The 8,979-nt window shown below is 42.1% G+C and overlaps 1 long non-coding RNA gene across 1 annotated transcript; it reads right to left on the reverse strand.

Moving 5' to 3' along the window:
- Nucleotides 1-1,219: 1,219 nt before the first annotated feature.
- LOC107319732 lies at nt 1,220-7,209 on the reverse strand. The gene is made up of 2 exons (XR_001557907.1): nt 7,135-7,209; nt 1,220-3,540 (listed from the first exon to the last, which is right to left on the reverse strand). It is a non-coding gene; the product is annotated as an uncharacterized LOC107319732 (long non-coding RNA).
- Nucleotides 7,210-8,979: the final 1,770 nt, after the last annotated feature.

Here is an 8,979-nt window from a genome sequence, read left to right on the forward strand (position 1 = left end):
TTGAGTTGAAAGAGACCTTTAAAGGTCATCTGGTCTGACTCCCTTGCAATGAACAGGGACATGGTCAGAAAGTCTCTGGGTGAAATAGTTTTGCAGTATTTCCTCACTAAAATCACTGGAGATCATAGTAAGGTAGGTTCTGTCAGACAGCAGGGACTGGACTTGACAGGCCTGGAGGTTCCCTGGGGCAAATCTCTAAGCTATGTGTATGGATGACATAAGTGGGTCCATAGGGCTGTCATGTAAAATGTGGCTGGCTCAGTGCTGTGATCATGAATGCTGCAGCATGTCACATCCCTACATACCTGTCAGCACCCACTGAAGCTCGAGAGCTGATTTCAGTCACCTAATGCAAAAACACGTGATATCCAACAAGACAGCCTTTGCTCTCAGACCTCATGCTGACAGGTAGAGTAGAATCAACTCTGAGACAGAGAAGTCGCCATTCCTTTGGGAGTGCAAGATCAAGTGATAATAGTGGAAAGCTGAAAAAACCCTCAGGTAGTCACATGTCCATTGGGTACCGAATAATTATCTGGCATGGCAAACTGGGAGACAGAACTCAGGAAAATCCAGAAATGCCTCTATATGATATCACACTTGTGCACCTGAGAGCCCTGGATGCTCCGTTGATGAGGGTTTGCTAAGAAGGATATAGAGATCAGTTGAGTCTCAAACGAACAAAGAAAGGAGCAATGTTTGCATCCAAACAGAAGACAAACAGAGAAGGGGAAAGTTGCAATTAATGTAATTTGGAAATTAGAACTGGGATAAATTAGATAAGGGAAGCAAAAGAATACAAGGGATGGGCTACAGAGGAAAGGGCAATAAAATCTTTAAAATATATTAGGAATGAAGAGAAGTCAACTAATGTCTTTGGACTATTACCAAATTGAAATTATAGAAATGGCTATAATTATACAGAAAGGCAAATGTTTTTAATGAGCAAATATTCCTGTTCTGAACCTGGGGAAAAAAAACAACCACAAATGATGCATTCCCATCAGATGATGATGAAACAACAATCTGCATAACAGCAGAAGTACAGAGGGGCAGTAAGCGATGGTTATAACTGCTGAAGCATCTCCAAATCAGCCATCTAAATAATTTGCATAGAAAGGTTTTGAAGAGAACTTGTTGTTTTTTCATCAACTGCTAATGCTGTTTTAACACGGGTTGTGGAGCACATGTAAAATTACAGCAGGAGAAGAAAAACTGCTATTGAAGGGAAAGCTGAATGATTTGGATATCTATAGGCCTGCTGAGCTTTGGTCCTGGGGAGATAATGGATCCCAGGCAATGAGGAACAATTGCAGAAATTAAAAAATAGTAAGCGATAATACCATTAATCCCATCAACGGGGGCTGATGAGGAATAGGTCTCCTAAAACTAACTGCATTTTTTTTATAACAAGATTACAATTTTGCTTAATAAAGGAAATAGTGTTGATTTTAGCTTCTGTAAAATATTTGACTTGGTATCCCACGATGTAATGTTCAAGAAGACAGATCAGTGCCAAATCAACACAGCACACAAAATGAATTAAATATGAGCTTAAAGAATTAGCTGCCAAAGACTGGATGATGTGGGTATGTTTCAAGCGGTTCTGCAGAAATCACTCCTTGGGGCTGCACCAGGCAATGCTTTGCTGGCCAACGGGAATGAAATTGTGAAATCCCAATCGATCCAGCTTGCTGCTGACCCATGCTTGAGCCTGATGCAGGGCGAGCATCCTGCTGAGCCGAACGTGATGAAACGGCACACGTTTTCTTTTAGTTACAGGCATGTGTTGAAAGAGATTGTATCACTTGCGAATGCAAGAATGGGTACGCGGTGGAGCCCTGACCTGAAGACAGCCTCCAAGAGAGCTCTGGGTATGAGAATGAGTAATTAGTCATTATTTCTGAAAGACTGTGCAGTTGGACACTTGTAAGTGCTGAGGTGGATCCCCTTACTGTGGAAATGTGGGAATCAGGCTTTGCAGTGAAAAGCAGCATCTTTTAATAGAGTGATGACACAGCTGGAGACTGCATTTACTGCTATAAGAGTGGTACCTATTGAACCAAGGTCTCTACTTTCCTAGAGTTCAAATCCAATGGTTTTCAATGTTTTCCACTCAGGCAAATGCTGAGTTGGTGGTTGTTGAAGCACCAGCCCAATCAGCAGATACTACAGGTTACTGGATCCCAGGTAGCTGCTTTGACTTACTGTTACACTTTTCTATTATCCTTTGTCACACAGTTTTTGCTTGCAAGAAGAACAGCCTGCTCTCCTTACCCACAGGGGTCCTCATTTCTATGGGTTAAATCTTTTCTCTTAATCTACTGAGAGCTGATAGAAATCAAGTATTCTGAGCTCAGATCTCGTGAAAGTCTGGTTGTTGCATACGTGCACTGAAGCCAGAAGGTCATGTAACTGAGGTGGTGCTGGCCAGCTATTATCTGAACAGATCAACCACAGTGTGAAAGTTTTCTCCATCCTCTTGCTGCTCCTCCAACAAAGCCAAAATACCCAAGGTGTTCTGCTGTACTTTAATTGGCCAGAAGCAATTGGGCTCTGATGGGGTTAAACCACCCCATAAAGAATGCTGGACCTTCCATATTGCAGCTTGTCAAGAGAAGCAACAGCCTTGGTCCTTGACTTTGATCTAGTAGCTGGCAACCTGCCCACGGCAGGAGATTGGAACTGGATGATTTTTAAGCTCCTACCTAAGCCATTCTATGATTCTACCACATGAAGGCTGCATTATTCTTTTGTTGTGCTGCCTGCTGCCATGCAGGGAACCTTCCAACTCACTTTGCAGTCGACTGCTTCATTCAGGAGCCCAAATGTCCAACTGCAGATATTCATTACGTTTCTCGTGGATTCACATAGCCTTAATGCCAGCATAGATCTTTTGGGGGTAAGGTCCTGTTAATTAAAATTGAATTAAAATTGAGTTCAAGAATAATCAAGATCAACCCGCACCACTGTAAATGAAGGAAATTGGTACTGGACAGCAACCTACATCTCTCAAAGACCTTAAGGTACTTCTCTCCACCTGGCAGTGGGAGGACAAGATGCACATGCCCTGAAGAGCTTGTGACAGACCTGAGCGGATGCCTCTGCCAGCAGGAGGGCAGAGGAGAAGAAATGCAATCAGAACCGTTATTAATTGCTTGTGAACTGGCTGATTGCACAGCGTTAACAAGGAGGGAGTAGCAGTGGGAAACACTCAGGGGTGCAAGGATAGCAGCCCTTGTGCTGCCTGAATTCCTCACATCTGTGGAATTAGAGATGCAGCAAAGGAAACCGAGGATGCCACTACATTCCCATAATAATCAGTCTCCTCAGAGAGATGAAGAATTGCTTTTCTCCAATTTTTTCCAATTTTTCAGGTTTTTACTCCCAGCTGAAGGTAGCAGAGAGATCAGAGCCTAAAAGCAGAGAGCTTTTAAACAGCAGGTTTCTTGATGACAGGGAGGGTTGCAAAGTGTTTGATAGTTGTTTTGACTGAAGATTAAAGCTTTGTGTTGCTGAGCCACACAGGAGGCCACGATCCTGCAATGGAAACAGTTACTTCAGAAAAGAGGAAAACCTAAATATTTGATATTGTCTCTTGGAAGTAACGATCAGAGATTATATTTATGTTTTTAAAGACGCTGAATTATTTATTTTGCAAGAAATATTACTTTAAAAAAACAAAAAAAACTGGCAAGACAAACATAAAACAAATGACTTGGAGGGCCCCAAAAGCCTTCCTGCGTTTTTATTACTCTATAACTTCTTTGTGATGAGACGCTTCTTAAAGTTTCTAATTAAGATAGTATTGAGGTGGCTTTATCTGGGCACACGAAGCATTTCTTGGTGCCGTTTGTCAATGCCTGCCACTGAAATCAAAGCCTTCACCAGGGGCCCAACCTGTTGTGCTGCTGCGTTATGCATTACTCATCCCTAATGCTCTTCAACAGCTGAAGATCACAGTGTGACTTGTACCCAGTAAAGCACAGCGCTGTGCTGCTCCTCCCACGCCTTGCCAGAGGGGGATTTCCTTTTGATTAGATATTAGCTGAAAGCTGCTGTCTGTGGGCTCCTCCTAAGCACTGCCCACGTTGCACTAAGGCAGCAGCAGCAGGCGGCTGTCCCTGGGATGGGGAGAACACCCAGCTCTGCTCCTCTGGGCAGTGCATGCACAGCACAAGGTCTCCAACAGCATCTCAGTAGGTGTCCAGTACATATGGAATAAGAAATATGTATAGTTTGCTGCTAGCTCAGCAGTGCTCAGGGCATCCCCTGGAGGTGCTCGTCTCAAAGTTAATTTCACTTTCTGATCTTGCTCTTAAGTCTTTATGCTGCTGAGTGTTTTCTACGTGACCAATTGTCACCCTCTTGCAGGGCCACATCCCTAGGGAGGGACCTGCTGCCACCTCCTGCTGCTGACAGCGTGAGCTGGGAACACACAGCCTGCTACATCAACCTACAAGCTTCACTCTCCCACTGTTTCAGTTAATGTAACTCATTTCATTATTCCACACAACCGCACATGTAGTGCCATTCCTGGGGATGATAGGACAAGAGGGAATGGCCTCAAGTTGCACCAGGGGAGATTTAGGTTGTATATTAGGAAAAATTTAGTCTCTGAAAGAATGGTGATGCACTGGCACAGGCTGCCCAGGGTGTGAGTGGAGCTGCAGTCCCTGGAGGGGCTCAAGAAGAAGATAGATGTGGGACTTCGGGACATGGTTTAGTGGGCAATATTTTTGGGAGCTGGAACATTGGACTAGATGAACTTTGAGGTCTTTTTCAACCTTAGTTTTATGATTCTTTGATGAAGATTGCTGCCAACTCAAATGGAAATCAGAAATGTTGTGGTGTCCCAGAGGAGCCCAGCTGTCAGATACTACACCAACACAGTGGCCAGCACTGGATTTACTGGTCATCAGTAACAGGGAAGCAGCATTGCAGATGTCCATCTGCATCTAAGATTTGAGATAGACTGGAGCATATGAAGGGACACACATTTTCTGTCTGTGCTTGTCTATAATTAAAGGTTTTGTCATTATATACATATATATTTTTAAGTTGTTTCTTCAACAACGTGCAGAAAGATTTGTGTGAACACGCATTTCATTTTCTAGAGGGATGAAGATGTTACGTCTCCGCTCTGTTTGTTGCCCTGCAGGGGAAAATATGAATGTAAAAAAGAAAAAACAAACCAAAAACAAACACCAAAAGGGATTTTGAACCCACATTTTTGGAGTTATTCAGAGTAATTGTGGTGCTTCAAATTTTCAAGAGCGCTTTGGGTTTCTGGGCTTGTGCAGTTCAGAGCAATTTAAAATTAATGGAGTACTTAAAGTTTTTAAGAGCACTTCAGTTTGAAAGTGATCAGGGGATGCAGAGAATAAAGCAATTTAAAATAACTGGCAGTGCTTTTCAGAGTGTTTATCGTAACTCTAATATAAGTGGCCCCATGTTCTAGGGCTGCCAGCACTTCCATTGTGTCCTGCCTGCCATGGAGGTTTGTGGCAGCCTTTGTGACAATGAGCTCCTTGTGAAAAGTCACCTGGCTGATCATGATTGCTTAAGAAAAGCATCAATCTGTTATTAAACAGTTTATGGGTACCACATGGGTGTAAACCCTGTGTTAAAGGTTTCTCCCCATTTGGCTGAAAGTACAGCTGCAAATCTATGGAAAGCCTCAAGGTTCAAACTGAAATACACCCTGCAGCAGAAATACAGCCCTAACAGCAGTTTCTCATTTGAACAAGTATTTCTATAGTTAACCCAGCTGGTCTTACAGTCGATCCTACAGTTAAAGGCAGACTGAAAAACTGTTTCAAAATACGTTGATTTTGCCTAGGAGCAGAACAAATGTTGCAGTACTTAAACTAAACAAGATCCTTTGAGCTTTCCTGGAAGAAGCGTGCTTGTGCAGGCACCTTTTCATTCTGTAAGGAAGGCAGACAGACAACTGAGAACCCTTCCAAAAATCATGTATAATATAGCCCTTCAATGGACTACCAGGGCATTTCCTCTTGTATCTATTGAAAATTGTGACTAAGAAATTACTTCTCAGTTGTTCCATTCATCTGCAATAAATCTCATGACTGCAAAGGGAAAGATGCCATCCTGAAATTACAGCTTTCCTGTCAACGTGCATGAACAGGTTACCCAGAAATTGTCATTTTTCATCTGAAAGCAGACATCAGAGTTCCTTTTTCAAAGCGTTATTTGAAGTAGTAAATGATGTGGAGAAGGGAGCTGACAGCAGGAAAGAAAATAGCATTTGCACACCTTGCACAGCACTCAGACAATGTGGTAGGGAGGGAGATATGGGAAGGGAGCTACCCTGGGTTGAACTCCAATTTGACATCTCTCTAAAGGTTCAAAGCTAATGCTGGATGTTCTCTTTAAGCAGGCACTCAACAAATCTTGTCACCAAGAGCCAATACACTCATTAATATCAGAAATAACTCTGATCTCAGAAAGTGCCCACCTAGCTCAACACACTGAGTCCTACTGCCCATGGCTGGTGCCTGAGCTCTGTGAGAAGGGAGGGGGAACGTGCAGAGAGGATTTTACTGCTAGGAGAGCTTTAGAGAGGCAGGAAGGGCAGCTGGAGGAAGGAAAGGGTTAAACAGGTCTACCTGATATCAGAAACACGGAGAGGGAAAAGTGATATAGAAAGATGCAGTAGAATGCTTTATACAGATTCTCATCACCAGATCATACAGGGACCGGCTGTTAAGAGAAACAAAAAGCATAGCAGGTAATGCAGAGAGGGCCTCCAGGACTAAGAGGTACATTACTACAGTTTTTTCCACTCCTGCAGATCAACACTATCAATCTACCATTACACCCTGTCCTTGAGACAGAGCCTGATTTATAGTAAAGCAACCACCTGAATTTTTCCAGAACACCTAATTGAGTGAGACAAGTGCAAGCTTCCTTTCTCCAAAGGAAAACAAGCCCACCAAACAAAGGCATCTGGAGAATTAGATTAAAGCCAGTTAGTTCTTTCTTGAGTAGTTTGTACAGCCTGCCTACAAGTGAACCCCCATTTCCCCCCAGCTGGGTTAAAGCAGAGCCTCCCACCACATAGCACCAGAGCCATCAGACTCTGTTTGGACCCCAGTCTCATAGAGCACATACCTGAAAGCTGATGGCCTTGAAAATCTTATCCCAAGAGCTGAGAGGAAGAGGTTGGCTGATCTTCTAATGGCTCCAACATCCCTCCTCCACCCCTTCTTAATTTGTACCCGATTATCAAGCTAATCACTCAATCAAGATTACCAAGTTAATCACTCATTGCAAAACTCTGTGCAACATCAGGTGGGGAAAAAGTGTGTTTTGTTAATTAGTATTTCTCATAGATGGATGGGTGATGTGTGAGTACTTGCAGGGAACTGCTGCTTGCTGGAAAAGTGTTATCAGACCTTTTTATTCCCCATCACCTTAGGAAATAGTTTAAATTCAGTGGTGTTTCCCCTAGAGGCATAAAGGTAACTGTAATAAAATCTATCTAGCCCTATGTTGATAGCTAAGTACATTATTGGAGCCTGTATATTGGGTCAAAAAACATGAGATAGAAAGGATGTTAATTGTCAAGTATGATACATACATCTACACACCTGAATTAAAGTCTTCTATAGATGGAATTTAGAAAAAAAGAAAAGTGTGCTTGAAATGCAAATACTTAGTGGGATTTTATGAGTTGCCTGCATATCTGGAAGTCTGGAGCAAGAAGAAATGATGCAAATAACTGCTTCATACTCACACTGTTGCAATTAGCAAGTACCTTCTGCTTTAAATACTCAATGGAAAGCCTCTATAGGATAAACAATGCAATTATGTGTGGAAAAAGCAGTCACATCTGCGGAATGATTTATAAGGTTATTAACTCAATAGGCAAATCATAATTAATTAAGAAGCTTAATGTGTTGACTTTTCAGTGTCTCATTATACCTCTGTTTATATCATTTGCAGGTAGGACTCAGAGAAGAGGAGGCAGGGTTTTTTTTTCAGAGAATTTTCCTAATCTGGATAAAAGAAATAACATACAACAAAAGTATTTCTCAGAGGAATGTGAAATGAAAGCTTGATTTATGGAAAGGAGAAAAAAATGATTAGGTGGTGAAGCAAGAGCTTCATAAAGCAACATTTAAGCGTGCTATGTAATAAAATATTCTTATCATTCAAGTTTTTGAACGTACTTCACTTAGCTATTGAAATAAAGGACTTTCAGTACATGAACCCGGTGTTTTGTTTTGAGTTTAACGTAGTAAAAGGCCTTTTGCTCCATAATTATCACCCAGCTCCTGCATGTTGATGCTGGGCCATTAACACCGGGATCACAGAGTGCAGCTGTGTGTGCACGCTGGCACGTCTGTGTGCATGGGGATCCTGCTAGCTACTCTGCTCTACTTTTCAATAGAACTTCGTTGTTCTTTGTTTGTTTATTTTTCTTCAAATGCAACCATGATGAAGAGTTTCCTCAAAGCCTGAGAAACAAAGGGTTTTTTACCAGGTACAATTTCCTATTTGCAGTGAATTTTTGCTCCAGCTTTATTCCGTGGCCCACACAGATTCATAAAGCTGCTTACCATCATAAAACACTGCAAAGTGTGAACTTTTTATCTGCGGGATAAAAAATTATAACAAACTGTAAGAAGAGGTGCTGCGTTTCTTCAGCCAGTGCAGCTTTATATCTATTTAATGAAGGGCTGCACAGAGCAGGAAAAAGGAAAGGAGGGAGAAAAGAGAGAAAATATGTTGAAGGAAATTAAAAAGAGAAAAAAAAAAAAAAAAAAAGAAAAAAAAAAGAAAGAGAGAAAATGAAACAAGATTTGCTGAATAGAATATGGAGTATTGGAGCTACATCCCAGCTGGCTTTGCTTTCCCACCAGGAGTTGCTGTCCCACCTTCACTCTTAACACTGGGCTTCCCATGCAGTAGGGAGGCACAGAAATACCTGCCTATCCCAACTGCTGCTGATGT

The sequence above is a fragment of the Coturnix japonica genome, chromosome 12 (genome assembly GCF_001577835.2).
Source record: "Coturnix japonica isolate 7356 chromosome 12, Coturnix japonica 2.1, whole genome shotgun sequence".
NCBI classification, from domain to species: Eukaryota; Metazoa; Chordata; class Aves; order Galliformes; family Phasianidae; genus Coturnix; species Coturnix japonica.